Here is a 26,219-nt window from a genome sequence, read left to right as displayed (position 1 = left end):
TGAAATGCAGGCCCAAGATAAGTTAGTTGAGAAACTGATGCCCAAGCAAATTAAAAGGCAATTTTAAAAAGTCATGTGAGAGAATTTTTAAACATTCCTATGAGAAAATGTTTTCTGGCTCATTCAAAAGAATACATATTGCAAACATTTGAAATAGTAAAGGTTTTGTGAATCATACCTTACTTATTTCCACTTTCTAGGCACTTTTCTGGTTAATCTATGTAACAAATATGTTCTGAATATCTAATACTTATAAGTGTATATAGAGGAATTTGCCATAAAATAATTTTACTTTAAGAAAAGAGGTAGCTGGCTTGAGTGATCGGGCAAAGCACTTGATATGAACTTTAGAGAGAAGAATGTCTGAGAAGTGATTTCAAGGTTAAAGAATCACATCAGTAAATCCACAAAGGGGAGTCTACAGGACTGCTTGTAATAAGTAGAGATTATTAATAGCAGAAAATAGTGTGCATCTGAAAAAGTAGGGGTGACTACTTTAGTTGGATGAAGGCTTAAAAATTTGGGACTTGGGGCATTGAGAAACCATTGAAGGTTTTGAGGAAGAAAATGACACTAGTCAAAGTAATTGGAAAGGACAACTCTTCCAGAAGCATATACATGATAAGGTGGAACAGGGAGAGACTAGGGGCAGAGAAATTCATTAAGAGGTTGTTAAAATAATGTGAGGCACAGTACAATAGGGATTTTAACTGTGGCAGCCATTGGAAAGACACCAGGGAGAGCATAATTTACATCAAAGGAAGATTCTCTAGACTCTAACTGAGAAAAGTTATGGGGAAAAGGGAAATGTCTGAGTCAATATTATCCAAGGCTCAAAAATAGGTAACAATGAAAATGAGAGATACTTTTCTGTCTCTGTGAGGGAAAGAGGAAAAATTCTTTGATTTAAATTTCAAGTGTTTTCAGTTTGCTTTGTTCATATCATCTGAAGGTAACAGTACAACAGCTACTTGTAAAGTCAGGGTTGGGTATTAGATCAACAATCTCCCCTGGATATTCACAATAGAAGTCCTCTGAATAAAGAAGGCAATCAGAGAGAGAAGATATTACCACAAAGAGCATAAGCAAAAGATCAGAGAAAGCAGGGCATAATAGACTGAATAATGACCCCCAAAGATATCCATATATTAATGCTTTGAACCAGTGGTTGGTACCTTCTAGGCCAAAAGAGACTTTTCAGGCTGGGTGTGGTGGCTCATACCTAAAACCCCAGCACTTTGGGAGGCTGAGGCAGGCAGATCACTTGAGGTCAGGAGCTTGAGACCAGCCTGGCCAATGTGGTGAAACCCTGTCTGTACTAAAAGTATAAAAACTAGCCAGGAATGGTGGCACCTGTAATCCTGGCTATTCTGGAGGCTGAGGCAAGAGAATCGCTTGAACCCAGAAGGTGGAGGCTTCAGTGAGCCTAGATTGCACCACTGCACTCTAGCCTGGGTGACACAGTGAGACTCTTATCTCAAAAAAAAAAAAAAAAAAAAGAGAGACAGACTTTTCAGATTTAAGTAAATTCAGGACCTGGAAAAGGGAAGATTATCCTAGACTATTCTGGTGGGCTGTAAATGTAATCACACATGTCCTTATGGAAGGAGGCAGAAGGAGATTGACTACAGATGAAGAAAGGCTATGTGATGATGGAAGCAAAGATTAGAGTGATACAGCCACAACTCAGGGAATGCTGGAAGCCTTTAGAATATGGAAGAGTCAAAGAACAGATTCTCACCTAGAGCCTTCACAAAGAACCAACCCTGCTGACACCTTGAATTTAGCCCAGAAATAACTGATTTCAGACTTCTGGCCTCCAGAACTATAAGAGAATAAATTCTTACTGTTTTAAACCATTAAGTTTCTGGTATTTTTAAAAAAATTATTATTATTTTTTGCAGCAGCAAGAGGAACCTACTACAAAGTGGTTACATAAAACACATGAAAGAGCCAGGCATGATGGCATGCATCTGTAATCCCAGCTACTAGGAAGGCTAGGTGGGGAGGATCACTTGAGCCTGGGAGTTTGAGATAAGCCGGGGCAACATACAATATAACAAGACCCCTATATTTGTCCATTGTCACACTGCTATAAAGAACTACCTTAGACTGTGTAATTTATGCAGAAAAGAGGTTTAATTGACTCACAGTTCCATAGGTTGTACAGGAGGCATGGCTGGGGAAGCCTCAGGAAACTTACAATCATTGTGGAAGGTGAAGGGGAAGCAAGCACATCTTCACGTGGCGACAGGAGGGAGAGTGAAGGGGGAAGTGCTGCACTTTTAAACAACCAGATCTCCTGAGAGCTCCATCACAAGAACAGCAAAGGGGAAGTCTGCCCCATGATTCAATCACCTCCTACTAGGCCCTCTTTCAACATGTGGTGATTACAATTCAACATGAGATTTGGGTGGAGACACTGAGTCAAACTATATCGACCCTATTGCAAACAAACAAAAACCTTGCAGTTTAAATATGTATTTATATGCTTATATATTTATATATTTTAATATATAATATATATTTCAATATAGAATATATATTTCACATTTATATTCTAGGAGGGGGAGGAGCATGTGTGTGTGTGTGTGAGTGTAGGCACACATACAGTAGAAGTGGGAGGAGAGGGATGAGACTGAGAAAAAAGAGTAAGGTGAATCAAGAGTGTTCAATGAGTCATAGAAATAAAGACAGGAGAGAATTTCTAAAGAATATACAGTTTTGAAAATTCTGTATATTCAAGATTTGAAATTTCTGAAAAGACAGAAATTCTTCACCTCTCAGGTAGGAAGTTTGGGATGCAGCAAGGTGGAGGGAGTCAAGTGCAAGAATTTTAAACTGAGTTGGGTTCTTCCTCAGGTCCATAGAGAAATTAGGTTTCCGGTGTCCCAAGACCAACTGTCTTCTGCTTTCTGGTGTTCAATGTATCTTATTGGACTTTAAGCCTTTTATAGACACATCTGGAGGCAGCACAAATATGGTGGGGATCTTGCTGGGAAGATTTTCATATGAGCTCCAGTAAGCTGGTGAGCTGGGTAGGCTGAATTTCTGTGGTAAACTGTTAGTTTCTGAGTGATTTTGTTTGGAGTTCCAGGAAGGTGGAGTACAAACATTTTTATACCTAACTGCATAATTCCTTTACAAACCTTTATATTTCAGAAAATAATAGTTTAGATGCAGACATATAAACATATACATTTTATTCAGTAATTATAGGACAATAAATAAATTACGTAAACTCAGCTATATAGATCTCTGTATGAGGTTGTCCTGGCTTCCTACCTAATCTGATCGTGAGACTGAGGAAGGTTTATATCCACAATGAGTCTATCAGTTCTTGATGAATCACAATGTTTGTTTATGGTTAATCATTGCTGATAGTAACAGCTGACAGGAAGACCTGAGGAGGGAAAGGGGAAAAAAATCTAAAGCAACTCAATCCTATTTAACAAAGGAGAAAAAAATCCCTTTTTTTTAAACAATTTTTTTTGCATACAGATAGAGTGAACTGAAGGATATTCTGCATATTTTTATAAAGCATATGAAATTACAGAGGATGCATTTATTTCCCTTTGAATACAAATCCTGAAAATGCTTCCTGATAAGTCTTTTTAATTTAAGATACCAGAATGAATTATCCTTTTACTTTTTAGCATGAGAATTGTTTGTCCTAGCATTTGCAAGAAGTGGGTGATTCTATCTCATAGTCCAAAACTGGTTTTAATTGGGTAGAAGGTAGATGTGAGAAGGCCATTATGTCATTAATGGTCTTAGTCATTGAGGGTGAGCAAGAACAAGATTTTTAGGTGGTGTGTGCTTCCCTCAACATACCATCCCTTGGCCAATGATGCATGTGCCGAGCTCTGGTGGATAAATGATTGGATTTTACTGCATGGGAAACCCTCCACTTCTGTATATTTGACATGGAAATGGTTTCTTCACTCAAACCAAGCAGAGCAAAGCAACGTTACATCACCAACCTGAACACAGAAATATTTTCTTCTCCATAAATGTCTTTAAGGAACTATGGATTCCTCAGCAAACCAGTTCTGATAGGTTACAGTTGAGGATGTTTTCAAAGGAATGCATTTGTATTGATGCACTAGCTTTGGTGTAACCATAGCAACCACAAGCTTCTCCTCTAGAGTCTTAATTTGGGAGAGAGCAGGGAAAATAGCGTGTGACCTGGGAGACACTCTGATTTCAAGCTGGGCGGAGAAGAGGAAGCCACGGCTCTTGCAATTTGTCCTTTTCATACCTCACGTTACAGAGATAGACCCTGAGCAGCTTTGGAGTTTTTCTCCTTGTTTTTGTCATTCATTAGTGCTCCCAACAACAGACTGAGTTCTAAGCAGTGTTTGAAAAGTAGTGGGTAATATTTCGATGCCCCCACTCTGCTACCTCGCTTCTACATAGACTTAAAGCTGTTAAAATTTAGAATTAAACCTCAGGCCAAGGCCCAAGGGCCAAGGTCCCTGATGCAGTTGATCCACACAATTTCTTATTTCTTCACATCCTCTACCTCTGCACTGCCCTTCTCTCCCATACAAATACATTCCAGTCTCCTTTGTGACAAGCTGACATAGATCCTGATTCCAGGAACCTTGAGCACTTGTAAATTACCTCAGTCATTAATTCCTCAACACTCAGCTATATGATTGGTTTTAGTACCATTCCACACTTTCCTAGTTCCACCCTATTTTCTAGAACCCCACCCCCAGCCCATGAATGGAGCATGGCCCTCTCCTGCCCTGGTGGTTCCCCACCACCCCCACTGTGAGATGTCTGGTCAAGCAAGAATGCAACTAGATGATGACAGTCTTCCTGTTTCCTGAATATCAGGTATTGTCTGGATATGTTTTGTGTGGAGTGTGTCTCTTGGAATAAGGTCTAAGAGTTTTTCCTGCTATCGGCATTGTGGGTACAGTTGTCTTTGTCTGGAAGCTAAGTTAGGCCGGGGCCTGGGGATTGGGCTTCTTGCACTGAGGTAGGAGGCCATTGTAAGTCTGTCTCTTGCCTATGCTGCACCTCCTCTGTCCTCACAGTAGCTTTCCTCTGCAACATGTCCTTTGGGGAAGCAAAGAAGAATGATGGATGGTTGCTTGGGTCAGGAATATCCTAGGTGGAAGAAAAAGGTTGTTCACTTCATTTTACCAGTATCACAGTAACATAATACAATAGCCTTGTTTGAGAGTTGCTGGCTGGGGATGGAGAAAGGAAGATGCTACCGTCAATGTGAGCCTTGGGAAGCAGGACTAGAACCAGTGCTCAATCTGACAGTGGATGCAGAGGATGACAGAGACATCACTGGGCTAGCCTTTCCATTATCCTCCTCTTCCACCCCAGCAAAGGCTTTTCCCCTTTAGGAGCAGGGATAGGTGGCTATGCCCCACTTAATTGCTCTACATGCAAATAATTTCTGTGTACTCAGTGAAATATATCTGTACCATATCAATGTGCAGATTTATTTCTATCATTTTATCTAAAGTGCAACATTTCCAAGAGCTGATTATAAGCATGTGAAAGAAGGCTTAGTTGCTATTTTTTCAAACTCCAATCAATTCACAGGGATGATTAGATTCAACTATTGAGGGAAGAGTTGACGTAATCTACCCAAACGTGTTCCTGAGTCATCGCTGAAAATGTGTGTATCCACGGACTGATGTATCCCGCCTTGTTGTTTCTTTCCCTTTTAATTAGCAATCTTCTCCTCTTGTTTTTTTTTTTTTTTCTTTTTCCCTCCCCATCCATTTAAGATTTCTATCATGGAAAATATCCCTGCAAGCAGTAACCACTATTTGAATGGTGAAATCAGCAGCACAGCAAACATGGTTCTTAATGAGGTGAGACCTGTTGCCTCCTCAGTCTTATAAGAAATATTTATGCACATACATATTTTAAATGTTAGGAAAGACTGTGTGTAAAAGGCATATTGACTCCACCTTTTACAGATTGGAAAGATTGGTGCAATTCTGTTCCAACATATTACTTTTTCAAAGGATCATTTTATAGCCATTTTCTTTTTCTATTACTTCATTATTCTTGCTTCTTTATTTAGACTCTTTGCCATGCAAATATTATTTAAGCCTTGCTCAGCTAATGTAGTGATTTTTAAATGTTTTAATGTTCCATTTGACATTCCCGCTGGTTCCATTTCTTGTGCTGAAAATGTATTAATTCCCATATCAATATATATGTATATACATTTTTTGCCTGTCAGAGGTACAAAAAGATATTTTCTGTGCATACATTAGAGAAGTTATTACAGGTAGATGATAGAAGAAGAGAGAGAAAGCAGGGAGATAAAAAGGCAAATAAGAAATTGAGAAAAATATAAACCAAAAGCAAATGAAAGTTAGAATTTCAAAGTATGGAAAAAGCAAGAAAGGTGGAAGAAATTCTCAAGGTAAAAGAAATATATGGGGAAAAAAGTGAAGCAAATTTAGTGACAGAAAAAATAAACAGCCAAATAAAATCGTAACCAAATAAATCATCCGAGTAAAGAGGAAAAGAATCAGATTATGGACTGACAGCAAATCATAAATGAAAACGGCAAAGAAAGTGTACTGCTAGTGCTGGGTCATTTCAATTTAACTGAAAAGCTCTATTTCCTATATTGTCAGCCATATTTTTTTCTAATTTTACCAAAAATATTATCTTCCAAGTATTATTCTTATTAATGTTCTCTTCATTTCTGTAGGAGGCATAAAAATAACAGATGAGTGTGGGAACATAAGCTGTGTGGTTAGTGAGGCAGGGGTGATAATTAGAACATGCTGTACTATGCAGTAAACAAACCTATTATGAACGAGAGGGTTCTTTATAGAGTGTTTAAAAAGAGGATGGAAATAATATACTTTTCCTTGACTGGCTTAACAGCTCAGCTGGTTACTACCCTGAGAAATCAAAAAAACGGTTGGAGTTAATCGGCCACTGGATTTGGACTCTAGTTAAATGCATCCACAAATATTATTGATATATGTCTTATGCCATATAAAACTTTTTCTTTTCATGATTCCTTTCCTGTCCAAAGCTTTTAGTTTTTGAGCTAAATCTCAACAATTTCTACTCAATAAACCTTCATAATTTTTGAACCCATTATTTAAGCTTGTTTTTTAGTAATTTTTGATAATTGTGATTTGGAGTTCTCAGAATGTGCAATACTATTTGTAATTTCTGATCTTACCTCGAATCTCCTAGTTCTGTTTCCATTTATCTAGGTCAAATAAGTCTCTGATTTGGAAACTATACCTAGTCTTTACTAACTATATTAGTCAGGGTTCTCCAGAGAGACAGAACTAATAGGAGATAGGTAGGTAGGTAGGTAGGTAGGTAGATGAAGAGGATTTCTTAGAGAAACTTGCTCACTTGATTAAGTGGAGGCTGAGAAATCCCATGATTGGCCGTCAGCAAGATGGAGAACCAGGGAAGCTGGTAGCATGGCTGAGTTCAAGTCCAGAAGTTTCAGAACCAGTGAAGCGGATGATGTAACTCTCAGTCCAAGCGTGAAGGCCTGAGAAGCTAGGGGTCCACTGGTGCAGTTCCTAGAGTCCGAGGGCCAAAGGAACTAGAACCAAGAGAAAGAGAAGGGGGTTCCAGCTCCAGAATAAAGAAAGAGCAGATTTGCCATTCCTCTGCCTTTCTTTCTTTCTTTTTTTTAATTTTTGAGATGGAATTTCACTCTTGTTGCCCAGGCTGGAGTGCAATGGCGCAATCTCAGCTCACTGCAACCTCCACCTCCCAGGTTGAAGGGATTCTCCTGCCTCAGCCTCCCGAGTAGCTGGGATTACAGGCATGTGCCACCATGCCCAGCTAATTTTGTATATTTAGTAGAGATGGGATTTCTCCATGTTAGTCCTGACCTCAAGTGATCCACCCACCTCAGCCTCCCAAAGTGCTGGGATTACAGGGGTGAGCCACCATGCCCAGCCTCCTCTGCCTTTTTTTCTATCCAGACCGTCTAGATAGACTGGATGGTGCTCACCCACTTTGGAGGAGGGTAGATCTTCCTTACTCGGTTCACTAATTCAAATGCCCATCTCATCTGGAAACACCCTCACAGACATACCTTGAAATAATGCTATATCAGCTACCTGGGTATCTCTTAGTTCACTCGAGTTGACACCTAACATTAACTATCACACTAAGTAATTCTAATATGATTATATGACTATATTTGGAAAGGTTTTTTCAAAGCTACATCAAATTTATAAAATACTACAAAATGCTTTTCCTTTCTTCAGAATACCCCATAAACCATGGTTATATTAAAAAAAAAAACTTGCATTATATTTTTTGCCATCTCATCTAGGTCCATGCTCCCCATTTTTTTCGGATGCAAGTTCTCTTAGTTACTATAAAATACTGTAGTAGTGTTTGACCCCAAACAAATAGAAGAGAATAATTATTCACTAAACTAAATGGTATAATTTGAATATGTCCTTCAAAATTCACATGTTGGAAACTTAATTGCCATTATAATAGTATTAAGAGGTGGCATTTTTAAAAGGTGATTAGCTCATGAGGCATCTGCCCTTATCAGTGAATTAATGCTGTTATTGTAAGAGGGATTCGTTGTCATGGGAGTGGGATCCAGAAAAAAGGGTGGAGTTCTGCCCAATTTTCTCTCTCTATTTCACATGCCCACTTGCCGTTCTGCCATGGGATAATTCAGTACAAAAGCCCTTGCCAGATGCTGGCACCACACTCTTGTACTTCCCAGCCTCCAGAACTGTGAAAAATAAACTCTTTTATTTATATATTAACCAGTCTGTGGTATTCTGTTGTAGCAGAAAATGGACTAAAACACTAACAAACCCCAATAATCCAAAATTGTGCATAGTGCTCATTTTGTCAAATTTCTTTCCTTGGTAAGCGTTGCTTAATCACTTATGTGGTTTAATCACCATGGTCTGGAGATAAAGTGATACAAATATGTGCTTTCTTTGACCAAAAGCTCTAGGAAAGAACAGTAACAGAATTATACTCACCAATGCAACAAACTATAAACTAGGTCTGAAAATGGTTTAGCAACATGGATAACAGGTAACAGTTGCAGATGGCCTCATAAGAGAGGGTAGACTTTAACTGACAAGTGGAAATGCAGAGACAGATCTCCAAGTTACTTTTTAAACAAGGAAATAAACATTACTGCCTTGAAATGCAGAGTTTTAAGGCTTGCCACTTGTAAGGAGCAGTAGAGAAATTCAGCCTGATTTTATTGAGGTATTCATGTATGTGGCCAGCACTGGCTTTGGTTCTAGGGATAGGAAGAGAAGTAAACCATGGTCCTTACCTCTACAGAGCTGACCGTCTTCCAGGAGTGGTGGAGAACGACTTTTAAGCAGTCAAGCCCACTGAAAGTAGATGGAGCTAGAGTAGAGGCATGTACAGAGCATCACAGACCCAGAGGAAAGATGATAGATTGTCAAGAATGAGGTGTCTTGGGGATTCACTTGATTGCATTGGTCTCCTGACTTGTTTTCTTGCTTCTGCTATTGCCTTTATGATCTATTCTCCACATAGCAGTCAAAGTGATCCTTCTGAAAACTTAATGCTAGTAATATTATCCATTGGCTACAAATCTTACAGTGGCTTCTGTCCTCCTAGAACATAATTCAGAGGCCTTAGCCTGGTGTCACATCCCCTGAGATCTGGCCTCTGTTAACTCTCCAGCTGCAATTTCCTTTCCTTTTTTACTGTAGGGGTTATTGGAAAACTTTCCCTTTGGCCTCTTGAAAGTTCATTGTAAAAAGGCAGGTTAATAGGAGAAAAAGAATACAAATTTATTAACATGTATTGGGGAGAGAACCACAAAGTGAATACCCCAACTCCCCAGTGAAGTACAGAAGCTAATATGCCCTTTTTCATAGGGGATGGGGAGATGGAGAATGTAGATAATTATTTTGAGAGGCATTAAGTGATTGTTAGGGAGAATGAATGAACCAGGGAGACAGAAATTAACTTGCAAAATGATTCTCTTTGGAATTTGAATGAATCCAAGAGGCAGGCATTATTTTGTGGAACAAATTATAAGATCTTAAAGAAAGGGAAGATAGTTGACACCTTTATACCACCTAGAGATTACAGAAAGAATAGGGGCTTAGATTATGGTAAAATAAGTTACAGTAGCAAAACAGGTTATGGAAGGGAGAGAAGAGGAGGCCTGGCTAGCGAAGATGTTCTTGTTAAACATATGAAATTTCATAGAGAGCATCCTCAGAGAGAATAGATGGTAAATGCTTCTTTCAGTCCTTTAAGGTGTCAGAATCTCAATTAATCTTTCCTAGATCCAGAAAAGGTGAGGCCTTCAGAGAAAGCCTGGCTGTATCAAGGCAGATTTTCTTTACAGTTGCAAATCTCCCCTACAAAAGACAGCTTTTCAGCTATTTTTACATGGAATATTTTGAGGTAAAATAGTTTGGTTTTTATTCATGACCAAGAGCCTTTTTGCTACTCTTCCAGTTCAGTTCATTCATGCTGTTGGGACCTTGTTCCACATTCCTGCTGCAAGACTAACCTTCCTTTCACCTTTTTTAGGTGTCTATTCAAATGTCTCCTACTCAGAGAGAACTTCCCTAACCAGAATGCTTCAAACAGATCAACAGATAGAATACTTCTATCCCTTCTTCTTTCTCTATCCCTAAAATGGTTTTCTCTTTTTTTCTATATCCTTTATTACCACCTAATGTTATTTTATTTATTAATGTGCTTTCTTCATGTCTGTTTTTGAACACAGAATGCAAGCTCCATGAGGGCAGGGACTTCATCAGTCTTGTTCACTGAAATATCCCCAATCTCTAGAATAGTGCCTGTCACATAAAAGATCTTCAATAAATATTTTTAAATGAATGAAAGAAATTGGAAGTGAATTTCTAAGAAAAATTGTAGTTAGTGGTTAAAAATGATTAGCAAATAGAATTTTCATTTAATCTGGATCTTTGTCCAAAAATGAACACTTTCTTTCATGAGTCTTTCCTCATGAGGTGGGATTTTAAAAAGACATTTAAGCAAATTCTAAGTGTTCATATTGTAAGAGGAAATCCATGCATGCATTAGGCACAGACTTGGATTCAATGAGCCCAAGGTCCTTCTGATATTAATAGTTCATGATTCTATACATAAAATTATTTAATCACAAGAGGCCTATGGTCTAATACAAGATATTTAAAACTGTTTCAGAAGGCAATCATTTCTTGGGATGTTAATTTTTGTGATAAATAAAAAGTGATTCAAATACATTCCAAAAAATTTGGATTAAGTAAATTGAAATAAGCTCCTTGATAGAATGAACTTAACTATGAATGGGCATTGTTAATTTTGAAAACAAGAATAACATATATAACATTAACCAGTTTATTTGAATGAGAATATATTGGTTACAGAACAACTTATATACTTTAGGAAACACTTTTTCCAACAAAACAAGTAAAATTGATGGGACTTAGCAAATGTGCAAAGTGTAGAAAATGTGTTCTCTGTTCCACATCTTGGTTTTCTGAGTACCTTTCCACCACCTTTCAGTGCCCTCTTACCTAAAGCAGCTCAGAATTTCAACCTTCTCTGTATTTCAGATATTATGAAGAGCAATCTGATAAACATTCTCCCCCACCCCCACCTGCCTCCCAACGTTGTCTGTGTAGGAGAGAACAAATGTGCGCTTAGCTTGGGGACAGAGTTCCTCTTGGTGGGGAGAGGTCCCCATTCCACTTATTTTTGTTTCCCTGCACTGAGTCTGACTGCTCTGCCTCTCCTCCATTACTATTAACAACAGCTGAAATAGAAGGATTGCTTTTAGTAGTGAAGACACAATGAAATGAATTTGGGAGGCTTGCCAAACATCTCCTCTTTCTGAGCCTCCACGGAGATTTTTTGCTACCAGCTATGGAGAAGGTCAGGAGAGAAAGGCATGATGATAAACTCACTTATAAAATTGTTCTAACAAAGCATCTGTGAGCTACTGCTTGATCAAAATGACAGACACCAATCAGAATAATAACTTCAAATATGAGATTTTCAATTAGTGAGTGAACATAAATAAATGTGTCTGGAAAATCAGCATAAGGAATTTTAGATAGAGACAGCCCATACATAACAAGAGAGAGGAGGGCAGCAGGGAAAAGGTATACTATTCAGCAAATGCAAAATAGCCCCCCCAGAACACAGAGTCAAAGACCTAGAGAAATCAGCATGCAGATCAACAAAGACCTATGCACACTTATCCTTGAGTGATGCTTTTGAGCTCGTGAACCTTATTAGAGGTCTGCAAAGAAGACTAGCTTCCATTTAATAAGGGGCAGAATAAACCTTCCTGGGATGCTTAACTTCGTTTCCCAGACCTCCCTTACCAAATGCAGTAAGTCAGACAAATTATCAAAATAGAAAGTCTAGCACACAGAGGGGATACTCTGTTGGAGTGTGAAAGAAAGAAGAAGAATGTTAGGAAGGTCAGGGAATTTTCCAAAATGTTGACTTTGGCTTTTCAGCTGACTAAATAATCCAGAGTTTACCCCATGGTGTCTGACAGCAGAATAAAAAGTGATTAACGCAACCAAGACCTATAGAGGGCAACGGGCTTACTTTTCAAGCACAAACAAGGAAGGAGAAAGGAGATGATGCTTGGCTGGTGGTGTGCTTCACACACTATACAGCTACTCTAATTATAACAACAACAGTAACAAAATAAAACCTTCCAAACTCTATGCCTATTCCACCTTTCATCAGAAAGCCACCAAAGTCTTTTCAAACAATAACTCATTAGTCTTTACAATACCCTTGTGAAAAGAGTTAGATATGTATATGTTATTAGCACTTTGCATTTCCATTCTATTTATCCTCTAAGGAACTCCAAGTAGGGGTGGATTCAGACTGTAAAGCAGAAACCACTTCAAATTGATGGATGGTTTGAGAGGAGGGATTTGCCATGGCTGTGAATATGCTCTTTCAGCAGGGAAAAAAAAAAAAAAGTATTTTGTGGAAGGGAAAGAGGGAGGAAAAAGGAAATGAGTAGGTATCTGCCTTGATGATTCTTTGATTTTTTTTTTCTCATATCTGTGTAACAAAGTGCTCTAATTTCAGCCACAGAACACTTGGTTACACTGAGGGGAGTCTCAACCCAGTTGTCCCATGTTAAAGAAGTAGAAAGCTGACTTTTAGGTCCTTTTCTTCCATAACTAGTCCGATGTACATGTGTATTTCTCTAGTTTTTGGTAGCAAGTAGCCTATCATGGTTCAAGAAACTTCTTTTTATTTATTTATTTATTTATTTATTTATTTATTTATTTATTTGAGACGGAGTTTCGCTCTGTCGCCAAGGCTGGAGGAGCGATCTCGGCTCACTGCAAGCTCCGCCTCCCGGGCTCACGCCATTCTCCTGCCTCAGTAGCTGGGACTACAGGCGCCCGCCACTACGACTGGCTAATTTTTTTGTATTTTTAGTAGAGACGGGGTTTCACCGTGTTCGCCAGGATGGTCTCGATCTCCTGACCTCGAGATCCGCCCGTCTCGGCCTCCCACAGTGCTGGGATTACAGGCGTGAGCCACTGCACCCGGCCGAAACTTCTTTATTTAATTTAATTTATTTTATCTTATTTTAGGCAGGGTCTTGCTCTGTCACCCAGGCTGGAGTGCAGTGGCGCGATCTCGGCTCACTGTGGCCTCAACCTCCTGGGCTCAAGCAATCCTCCCACCTCAGCTTCCCAAGTAGCTGGGACTATAGGCACATGCCACCCCGCCCATCTAATTTTTGTGTTTTTTGTAGAGACGGGGTTTTGCCTTGTTGCCCAGGCTGGTTTCGAACTCCTGAGCTCAAGCGATCTGCCCAACTTGGCCTCCCAAGGCGTGAGCCACAGCGACTGGCCTAAGAAACGTCGGCGTTGCTCATTTCACGCTGAATGCCCAGGATCCTGGGTAGACACTCTTGGCTCTTAGCTGGGAAAAGCAGCTGAGGGCCTGAAAAGGTTGAATTATAACCACTGTAGACATTCTGCTTTGTATCTAATGGCTACGCTTTTCTTAAGGAATTTTGCCTCACTGGTGTTCAAATTAAATGATCCTTTCCAATATGCAACTTCTCCAGGAAGTTTCTTAGATATTTCTTGTGATCTCAGCTTCTTAACAAAAAAAAGAATGAGAAATGTTTAGAATGATCCAGATGAATCCTCAGTTTGGTTAAATGGTTTTATCAAATATTCAGTAAGAATTTTTTAAACCCTATGATTTGAGGATACAATGTAAGATATATAAAATAATGGCCACAAAACAGCACAGGATTATCGTATGTACAGAAATAAATGAATATAACCAGTAATCAATGATCTAAGCTAATATCATAGACTAATAGGAGAAAGAGTTCTTGGAATATGCTAGCAGTTTCTCATGTGTCATGGGAGAGTTCTTTCTTTTTGTGACGCTGTTTCTGACTTGAGAAGTCAGGTCATTCTTTTAGACTGTACTGATTTATGATTTCTTTTTTATTATGTATCATGAAAATTTTAAAACTTGAAGAACTGTGTTCTATTACCCAGATTTATCAAAAGTAAAATTGTTTTGAGGACTATAATGTTGCAAATTCAATTGAAACGACCTTTACCGTTCCTTAACTCATTTTGCTCTTTTCTTCCCCTGGGGTAACCACTGTCTTTTATTTGGTGAGTATCTTCACATTTGTGCTTTTTTACTTTTATTATTTATGCATATATCCATATACAACACTTAAGATTGTTTTGCATTTAAAAATTTTATGCACCAGGCATTTTACAATGCAAATGATCTTGCTTTTTAAGCCAATATTATCCTTTTAAGATAATTTTGATAATGTAGATATCATTCATCGTGTTTTGATATTTATAAGTTTTAATCAGGCAATATTTCAATTAGATAGAAGTATGTACAAAAGTAATAAACTATATCTCTGAATGAACAACTTGGTATTAACACATGGAAATCTTTTTGCTGTATTTTAGATTTCTCTCTTCCTTACTTTTTCTTTCTTTAATACTAGGAAACATGACTGATAGAGTAAATCCTCACCTTTCATCCCTTTCCTTCTCTCATTCCCTAGAAGTAACCATTACTCTGAAGTTAATATGTGTCATTTCCATGCATGTTTTTACAATTTTATTATTAATGTATCATTCTGCAAATAATATAATTTATGAGTATTTATAGTATGTTATCAAATTCAACTATATTTAAAATACTCATATACACAACAAGTTGGAAAGAATTTTACAGTGAGCACCTACATACCTTTTACTTAGATTTATCAACATTTTGCTATTCTGGCTTTATTACACACCCATTAATACATATTCGTTTTTGGATGCATCTCAGACTAAATTGCAGAAATCACTTACATGTTCTTTTGCAACTGCATTTTTGCTCATTATATTTAGTTGATTTGTTTTAACTGTTAGTAAGTAATTGATTAAAACAGTAAACATTTACCTATATCTACTAGTGGTTCGAAATTATATGGACTATAATTTTTTGCTGTTATTAATAATAGTGAAATATAATTTCACGTCATTCCTTGTATAACTGCATAATTTTTAAAAATCATGTAGGTGTAGAAATTGAATGGCAGGTCATAGAGCATGTGTGATTTTACTTTTCCTATGTATTGGTAAATTGCTTTCCAAGATAGCTTTACCAGTTTATATTTCAACATGTCACTATTAGAGTTCCCATTTACCCACAGCCATCCAAACACTTGAAGTTGTCACCTTTTAAAATTCCATCAATCTAATGGCTTTCAGGTAATCAAATAATCACATTGTTTTAATTGACATTTTCCTCATAAAGGGTAAGGTCCAATATGTTTTTAATGTTAGACATTTGCTGTTGTTCTTTGTGGAACTTTATGATCAGATCCTTTCTCATTTTTCTATTGCACATTTATTTTTCTGATTGACTTATAGGTATAAATTATATATCATGCAATGTAAGCTAATGTCATATATTCACTCAATATTTTTTCTAATATGTGGTTTTAATTTTATTTGAAATGTATTTTTTATATGAAGCTTTAATTTTATACATCTCTAGTTGTGTTTTTTATATCTTCTTAAAGATGTTCTTAAAATTTTTAGTATAGTAAAATTTTCCCTGTGTTTTCTTCTGAAAGTTTCTAAGTTCAGCTTTTAGCACATAGGCCTTTTCCATGTGAAATTGATGTAGGTCTATTTTGTAACTCAGGGATCTATATTTATTTTTTTTACCAGTGAATAGCTATTTTCCAAACAATATTTGCTACATTGTCTCCCACTGGCTTTTAATACCTTTTTTTGTCATGCATCAAATTTTCACATACAAGTGGGTCTAAGATTGTTTTTCCATTCTGCTCCGTCGTTATAATATGTCTCCACTGCTCCAGCATTACAGTATTTTAATAAATCTTGTTAAATAATAAGATAAGTTTTTATTCCAGCTCCTTCTTTCTTTTTCTTCTAGAGTATTCCTTGTCCTTTATCCTTCCAAATAATTCATGGGTCAAGGTCTTCAAAACACTCTTTTACAATTTTATTTGTAATTAGATTAAAGTTATATGAAATTACAGTTAAAATCAACATATTTTATGCAATTAACAAAATCTTATTCGAAGTTCTTCAAAATTGTGTTTCCTAAATTTTCATGTCATTTACAATATCTTTTGTTAGATTTATTTGTAAGTGCCTTTTCACTATTGTTGTCATTTTAATGGTATCTTTTGTCATTACTTTACAGATGCATGATTGCCAATGTGTAAGGCTGTTAAAAAAATCATAGTTTTTTTAAGATAAATCTTGTCTAGAGCAATGTTGCTGCTCATGCTCATTCACAGGTTATAACAGACGGTTCTTTGCAACCAATGTGGCTTTATCATTAAGTTTTAAGTCATCTGTTTAATTTGCCAATTCATTAGCTATTCTTTATCAACTTAAGGATATGCTCTTCTATTCTCATGTTACTATAACTTTTTGTTTATCATCGATAAGTGCTTATCTGATTCAATTTGTTCTCTGCATCTATTAAGATATTCTTAATATCGTTGCCCTTTAATCGTTCATAAAGAACAGTAGGTTTTCTTACATTAAACCATCATTGTATTACTTTGTATAAACCCTAGTTCTTTTATTATGATGCTGAATGTAGTTTTTAAGTTTTTATTGCTTTTTAAATTTTATATTCATGTTCATGGTAACATTGGTCGATCATCATAGTTTCCTACATTTTTTCTCACTCAGTCTTAATAAAAGTTCTTCTGGCTTTATAAGACAAATTGGGTATCCCTGTAAGACATGGCTTACATATGCTTGTAAATCAATCTGACTATAATATGTATAAAATTGGGCAGTGAAAAAAGGAAGAGGGAATTGTTGATTGTTATTTCCATAGTCTGTAATACATTGATTTTATTTACTCTGTCTCTTTGAATTTATTTTTGCAGTTTATACGTTTCTTTCAGATTGTCCGTTTCATTTTTCACCAAATGTATTGGTATAAAGTTGTTCATAGTTTTAAACTATGATTTTAGAAAATTAACACTCTATTTGAAGTTCTTTTTATTTGTAATATTATTTAGTTGAGCAATTTTTTATTTCTTGAACAGCCTTGCTAGAGTTTTAAAATCCTTGGTTAATCCTTTTGTTAATTGTTTATAGGAAAAAACTCAATTTTATTATTTATTATATTGTTGAGGTTATTTGTTTCCCATTTCATTTGTATATGCTTTAATCGTTATTTTCTCCCTTTTACTGTTTGTATTAATTCTATTAGTTTTCTGGCTTTATCAGTTAAAAGTTTATTCATAAATTGCCAATCTTTGTTTATATTAAACAGAGAGTTTGGAACCATATATTTACATTTATATTTAAATTTAAATACCATTATAGCTCAAAAAGTTTGTTTATTGATTCATTTGCTAATTACTTCTAATACTATTTTATTTCTATTTTTCCTTTAATTCAGAACTTATATAGGTTTATTCACTTAAAACATTCTAAACTTTCTTCATTATCCAATTTTACATTGTTCGTAGCTAAACTTATTAAGATGCTGTCAGAAAATACGGCTGATATGACATTAATTATTTAAAACATAGGCCGAGTACAGTGGCACATGCCTGTTACCCTAGCACTTTCGGATGCCAAGGTGGGCGGATCGTTTAAGCTCAGGAGTTCAAGACCAGCCTAAGCAACATGGTGAAACCCCATCTCTACAAAAAGTATAAAAATGAGTCAGGCATGGTGGCACACACCAGTGGTCCCAACTATTAGGGAGGCTGAGGTAGGAGGATCACCTGCGCCCAGGAGATTGAGGCTGCAGTGAGCTGAGATCACAACACTGCACTCCAGCGCAGGTAACAGAGCAAGACCTTGTCTCAAAATAAATAAATAAATAAAATAAAATAAAATAAAATAAAATAAAATGTGTAGAAACTTCTTTTCCTCCTTAGAATGTAATCAAATTTTTAAAAAGTGTTCCATATATATTTGAAGAAGTCTATTTTATGAGCATAGAGTTTTACAAATATTTGTTTAAAAATTTTGAAATTGACATAGAGGGAGATGGGTATATTCAAATTTGTTAATATGTTTATTTTAATCATTTAGATGTTGACTTTTTATCTGCTTGATCTTTGAGTATCTAAATATATATATTAAAATATTTGGTATTGAAAATTTATTTTTCTAATTATATTTTTGCTTCATATTTTGACATAAAGACTATTCATGCCTACAGTTGTTATATATTATCGGAATTGCTCCTTTTATCACTATATCACTACTCTCTGCTGTATGACGTATGTTGTATGACATTAATGTTACTATATTGTTATAAAGCATTCCTTTGGTTATTGTCTTTCATAGTATCTGTTTTATTTTTACCTCTTTTTCTCATTTTTAATAATTCTATGTCATTTTGTTTTAATGTATTTTTTTTTTCTTTTTTTGAGATGGAGTCTCGCTCTGTTGCCCAGGCTGGAGTGCAGTGGCGTGATCTCAACTCACTGCAAGCTCTGCCTCCAGGGTTCACACCATTCTCCTGCCTCAGCCTCCCGAGTAGCTGGGACTACAGGTTCCCGCCACCATGCCTGGCTAATTTTTTGTATTTTTAGTAAAGACAGGGTTTCACCGTGTTAGCCAGGACAGTCTCGATCTCCTGACCTCGTGATCCTCCTGCCTCGGCCTCCCAAAGTGCTGGGATTACAGGCATGAGCCACTGCGCCTGGCCCTGTTTTAATGTATCTTTTAAAACAGCATAATAAAGATTTTAAGACTGTATCATATTTTCTGATATTAATAAGAAAGCTTAATTTCTTTATATTTATTGGAGTTCTTGATATATTTGAAATATTTCTACCATACCTAGTGTTTTCTGTTTATAATATTTTTCTTTTTTACATTTTTATTTTCCTTCCACTATTTATTTAATTATCAGAATTTTATTTATTTCCTTTGTTTTTCTTTCTTCTTCTGGTTTGGAAGCACTGCATTATATTTTTATTATTTCTAATGTTTAGCCATAAATATATAGGTACATTATACATAGATTATAATGTTACTGGAAGGAAGATCGTGAGTGAGAGTTGTCCAGGTCCTTGGTGTTTTGAACAAAGGATTGAACAAAATGCACAAAGTAACAGGAAGGAAGCAGGGAAAGCAGGAAGCAAAAAAGCACTCCACAGGGTGGGAGTAGGCCCTAGCCTGCAGCTCATAGGGCCTGGGTACAAAGTTTTCTGGGTTTTAAGTACTCCTTTTGAGGTCCCTATGGGCTACCCCTTATCTGGATAAAGGATTTGGTCCATGGCTAATTAAAGACTGAAGTGAATTTGTGCCCTATGCAGATGAAGGGATGGCTTACCCTTGGCCCACTGCCAATCCAGGACACTTTCCCATTCCCTCTGCGATGTGGTGGAAGGGGGAGGGTTGCAGAGAGAGTAGCCTTTGATCCTTTGTTACTTGGGCAGGGGGAGATGGGGTTTTTCCTTTTGGTTGAGCTTTAGGAAGTCGGTGTTAATTGGCCTTAGATTCCCTGCCCCCTAGACCTTGGTGTTTTCCTTTTATTCAGCTTTAGGAATTCAGCACGAATTGGCCTTAAGTCCTCTGCCTCCAGACCCTATTATCTTGCCTCAGTGACTCTTTATTAACAATCTAATTTATTATTGGTTTCTCTTTCAAAATACATGGACAGTCTTATGTTTTAATAACAGATTAAAAAAATCTCCCAAATATTCTTATTGTTTTTAATCTAGAGCCTCAATTCTGTCTTTTAAAATATGCAATATAGTATTACTTATTTCTTGTATCTTTTTTTTTTTTTTGAGGCGGAGTCTCGCTCTGTCACCCAGGCTGGAGTGCAGTGGCGAGATCTCAGCTCACTGCAACCTCTGCCTCCTGGCTTCAAGCGATTCTCCTGCCTCAACCTGCCAAGCAGCTGGGACTACAAGTGCCTGCCACCACACCTGCTAATTTTTGTATTTTTAGTAGAGATGAGGTTTCATCATGTTGGCCAGGCTGGTCTCAAACTCCTGACCTCAAGTGATCTGCCCGCCTTCGCCTCCCAAAGCGCTGGGATTACAGGCATGAGCAACTGCTACCAGCTACTTATACCATAAAGTTAAATAATTTACAACATATCTATGTCAGTATTTACCATTTTTGTAGGATCTTACCTTACCCCTTGCTAAAGTTGATTCTTCACTTGAGATTTCCTTAAAGACCTATGTGTAGTTTTTTGTTTATTTGGTTGGTTTTTTTTTTTTTTTTTTTAAGATGGAATCTTGCACTGCTGCCCAGGCTGGAGTGCAGTGTCTCTGCTCACTACAACCTCCGCTTCCCGGGTTCAAGCGATTCTCCTGCCTCAGCCTCGTGACTAGCCGGGATTACAGGCGCCCGCCACCATGCCCACCTAATTTTTCTATTTTTAGTAGAGACAGGGTTTTACCATGTCGGCCAGGCTGGTCTCGAACTCCTCACCTCAGGTGATCCACCTGCCTCGGCCTCCCAAAGTGCTGGGATTACAGGTGTAAGCCACTGCTCCCAGCTCATTTCTTATATCTTAAAGTTAAATAATTTACAGCATATCTATGTCAATATTTACCAGTTTTTTAGGATATTACTTTGCCCCTTGCTATAGTTCATTCTTCACTTGAGATTTCCTTGAAGACCTATGTGTAGTTTGTTTTCTTTGTTTGTTTGTTTGTTTGTTTTTTGAAGGAGTCTCATTCTGTTGCCCAGGCTGAAGTGCAGTGGTGCAATCTTGGCTCACTGCAACCTGTGCCTCCTGGGTCCAAGCAATTCTCCTGCCTCAGCCTCCTGAGTACCTGGGATTACAGGCGCTCACCACCACGCCCGGCTAATTTTTGTATTTTTAGTAGAGACAGGGTTTTGCCATGTTGGTCAGGCTGGTCTCAAACTCCTCACCTCAGGTGATCCACCTGCCTCGGCTTCCCAAAGTGTTGGGATTACAGGCATGCCTGGCCTATGCATAGTTCACTCAGTATTTGCGTAAGACAAAACATAGCTATTTTGTTAATTTTTCAATAATGCTGATTATACAACTGTAGACCAATGAATGTTTTTCATTCACCCATTCAACATTATTACTCATTATTGTGTGGCATCTCCCATAGGCAATGAAAACCCTGTTCTCAGTCCTATTGCAGTCTCTGTGTATAATATCTGCTTTATTTTGCTGGTTGTTTTAAACTTCGATATTCATTATTTTTACTATTATCTGTCTAGGGGTCAATTCCCTTTTTTTATATCCCATTTTTTATTTTTCTTAAACTTTCAGTTTTTAGACTTGAGCTTGAATTTCTTCAATTTGAAAACATTCAGCAACTGTGCTTCGGATATTGCCTTTTCTCATTCGATTTAATCTTGTCTTTGAGAACCGCCATTATAAGTAACCGTGTTCCAAGGCCACTTGCTACGATAAACATGTGGCCATGATAGTTATAATATCAAAGGGAGAGAGGATGAGGTATGCATTGACTCACCTTGCCATCTGGACTGAAGTCTGTTTTTCTCTGTAGCATTGTTTCTCCTGTTGTCTGGTTAGGGCAACAAGGTTTTTGCAGAATGTAACCCCCATCCTTTTTTTCACCTGTTTCTAATTGCTGTATCCAAGATAGGGTGCTTGAAAGAACAGGATGCTGGCTTTGATTCTGATTCTTCCATTTGCTGCAAAGGGATGGTCTGATCTGCAACAAGAGGCTGCAACAGGTGTCTGATAAGCATATGACAATACCTGGGTTTGTGTCCATTTCCACATCTGTAGTATAGTCATGCATTATTTCTTAACTAATATGACTCTTATGATATTAAATAGTTTGATATTTTTAATGTGCTTGAAAGAATGTTTCCAGGTTCTATCCTTTCTTCCCCTCACACCTCTATCCTCTCACACTCCATATCTTACAAACATTATTTCCTAAGTCTCTCAAATCCCCATCTGCTATCTACCTACCTCTGCTTTAGTGCAGACTTTCGTTATTGCTCTCTGGACCACTGTAATAATTTCCTAACCTGCCTTCATGCCTCCAGCTTCATCTGAGTTGAATCCATCCTCCACAATGTCACCAAAATTCTTTCTGAACTGCAAATCTGTTAACATTACTACTATTCAAAATTTTCTGGTGGATTCTAATCACTGTCATGTACCTTAGTGTTACCTGTATTAGCTTCTGGCCTTGTTTCTGCAAACTCCTCTCAAACTATGATTTTCTACTTACCTCTCTTTTTGATTCTCTTGATCTGTATTCAGTTCCCTAATTGTTTATGTTCTGTCTGTCCTCTGCTTGTGTCCATGTTGTTCCCATTTGGTATACCTTACCCAACCATGGCCACTTGCCTAATCATCACTCATTTCCCAAAGGTCAATGCCAGCAGCTCCTCTTCCTGACAGTGTTTCTAATCTCAATCCCCAGGCTGAGGTTGAGAAGCCTCGTTCATATTGGATAAGTGCAGATACTGTGGCACTTACTCCTTTGTATTGTGATTTTGTCACAAAGGTCATTTTGTTCCTTCTTTCATTGATTCTAAAGTGAACTCATTGAGGGTAGGAACCAAATGCTTCTAATCTCTATGTCCAAAAAGTGACCACTTGGCACACAGTGAGATAGCTTAACAAATATTTGCTAAATTCGTGAGCAAGTGATTCACTTAATGAATTTCGATAAATAATTCCCAATGAGGCTTGTGGAATAAAGATGGCTACTATTAAAGAATTAGGATCCTTTAAGACTTATTTTTAATATTACCATATAATTTAAAAGGTAAGAAGTAAGCACCACCCTGGTGATCAGCAATTTGCTAGCAGGCATATTGAGTCACATAAAGGATATAAGATAATTTTGGGTCCTCATGATGCTAAGAGACATTAAAAGAAACAGTTAAATTTTTCTATAGTAAAATACAGGTTGTTATTTTGAGCCTTAACATCCCCAACAATTTTGTGAAATTCTGATTATGTTAGAGTCCTAGCCTTTTTCATCGATCTCCTCCCTTGAAGTAAATGCTTAATAAAGATATGGCCACCCCTTCCTCTGCCTGCCCACCCACCTTTGTCGCCTTCACCTCTGTACCCTCTAACACAGTATGGTCACCCTTAGCCCTTTGGTTCATGCGTTCCATTCCTATTAATTTCAGAAAATGGCAACTGCCAAAGCAATAAGAGTGAATTTAATTTAAAAAGTGCAATCATGTTCTGGCTTGTGCTGAACTGGACTTGCAAGTATTTGTGTCTGTGATTTAGCATTATTTCTGGGGAGAGAGTCTCCCTGTTTAATACTAATAGTCTTCCCAGGAAGTTTCATTGGAGTGAACTACAATTTTTATTGCTCAGGATTTAACAAACTCCAATCTAAAGTCTCAGTGCCACTTTCGTCCAGGCTCCCAGTCTCAGATGAAATTCTAAATTCTAACAATGTCAGCCCAGGACTCAGTGCATCACCCAAGTTTCTTTGCTGAATCTCATACACCAGAGACCTCACGCCTCTTCTCTTCTCATGTGCACCTTTCTCCTGAAATTTCTCTGCTCAACACTCCTGACAACAACCTGTCTGCAGATGCACCAACAGCTGCTGCTGCTGAAAAATGGGCTTGTCTCTCTCACGGGGGCTATGATTTCTGGCATATGCATGCCTCCTACTGTCTGTTTGGTTTTAAAGCAATTTTCGGCACACCTGCTTGCTTGAACTTTACTGACAAGCCCTCTCAAGAGTTCACTGAAGAAAAAAATAATCCGTTTCCTAGGTACTTCTCTGTAATTCTAAATTTCACTTTAAACCTCCCAGTAAAGTGTTTACCCCTGTGAATGGAGAGACAATCTGTGTTGAGACAGTCCCGCTGCCTCAGGCAGGATCTCATCAGCTCTCATATCACAGCAGATAGAGAAAGGGATGATCCATTAGGGCAATAAGGCCAACTGGTTCCTACCACCGAAATTGTTCCTTAGAGTGCATTTGCTACTGCCATGTCCAGTCTGGTTTTTACTGTCACCTACGAAATTACATCTCACTTAAAAAATTCTCCAATTGGATGGTTCTGCTCTTTTAGTTTTGACTCTACCAGCTTTTTTTTTTTTTTTTGAGTCAATCTCTTAGAAATACCACTCAGTTCATTTTTACTCTAGTTTCTAGACTTACCTTACAGGAGTTCTCCATAATGTTGCCCTTTTGATTATTGTCTTTAAGATTCACCATTTAGTCTATCCATGGGTTATGCAAAAAGTGGATATTTAATCTGATTGTAAACAACCAACCAGCAATTGAAAAACAAACTTTTTTTTTCTCTTCTTTTGGTTTAGGGGACTTGATCTTAAGGTAATTGTCTCAATGTTCCAGGTAGTCCCTGTGTGACCATAGCATTGCTCAGTGTCAGAAACCACTTCTGATTATTGCTCCTGTGGAACCGGCAGGTGCTCTCAATTGTAGCCAAGGTTTTTAGGTAAACCCATCTCAAGCATTGCAAAGCAAGTGAATTTGGGAGTAAATGTACATTTGTAAAGCAGGTTCGTGTCAGCTAAACTTCATGCAAAATAATAAGAAACAGTGATCTACATGCAGTTGTAGGAAATTTCATAAATATCATGAAGGTAATGTGAGTATGGCTCATGAAAGATATCTTGAAACCCAAACCAATAAGCATTATAAAAGGAGGTGATGGGTGGACATGGGTGGGCTTTAGGACTTAGAATGCTGTCACAATGTCCAAAAAAAAAAGCAACATAAAAATACAGGAGAAGAAGCAAGACAGAGTCCACACAGGACAAAAGCCAGTGCTATGAATTCCTTGCATTTAGAATTTGGCCAATGACGTGATCATTATTTAAATAAATATAACTACTTTTTATTTGACACATGAATTTTCTTTTCTGCTCTACAACATTATGAAATAGCTGTTCCTTTGATGGGCAAAACAGAAAGTTGAAATAATATTGCCCAAACAACTACTAAGTGTCATATTTACTTAAACACTAGATGTTGGTATACAGTGATGCAATGGATATTATTATCCCTGATGACCTCGATTAAGCTTATAATCAACAATGGTCAAGCTACCCAGTGAATGAGTCGGGATATGAACTCAGGCAATTCTGATTTTAAAGCCAAAGCTCTTTACTTTCTGTCTCAAGGCCCCTGTGGCTTCCATTTCTAGCTAAAGCATAATGTAACCTCAGCCACTAAAATCACATTGCCATTGGTGCCTCCCTCATTCTCTCTTCATCTTCTTTTATTCTGTTTCTGTGCCTGTGCAAAAAGGCAGCTGCCCTGGGAGTGGATTCTGCAAGGACACCAGATGCATTCACACTCCAGTTCTGGGTCATGCATGCTCTATGAACCTGGGCAAGCAGAGTAACCTCTCTGAAACTCAGGTTTGTCGTCTGTAATGTGGGAACAAAAATCTTGAACTAGGCCTGCTGAGAGATTAAGCACCCAGTAGACAATAGGTGCGAAGTAATTATTAATTCCCTTCTCTCTCCCTGTCAATTTGCTGGCTCCAGATTGGATACAATCTTCCTGCTTTGACCTTGAGTCTCCCTCCTTACAAAATGCAATTCCATTTACTGAGCATCTGAACATAATTGGCACCTAATGAATACATGTTGAGTGACTGAAAGACCTCTTCAAGGCTCAAATGTCCTCAAGAATCTGAAGCCCAGCCTGAGCCTTGTGAAGATCTTTGTAACTGCCTTATATCCCCACACTGGTTTATGCACATTCATTA

At 37.5% G+C, this 26,219-nt stretch overlaps 1 long non-coding RNA gene across 1 annotated transcript in view; it reads left to right on the top strand.

Moving 5' to 3' along the window:
* LOC104003133 (uncharacterized) overlaps positions 1–26,219 on the top strand; it is a 539,896-nt gene that overhangs the window by 45,615 nt on the left and 468,062 nt on the right. The gene's annotated exons all lie outside the window — the stretch shown is intronic.

Source organism: Pan troglodytes, chromosome 17 (genome assembly GCF_028858775.2).
Source record: "Pan troglodytes isolate AG18354 chromosome 17, NHGRI_mPanTro3-v2.0_pri, whole genome shotgun sequence".
NCBI lineage: Eukaryota > Metazoa > Chordata > Mammalia > Primates > Hominidae > Pan > Pan troglodytes.
The sequence above is the reverse complement of the archived record's forward strand: the minus strand, read 5'-3'. Positions and strand labels throughout refer to the sequence as shown.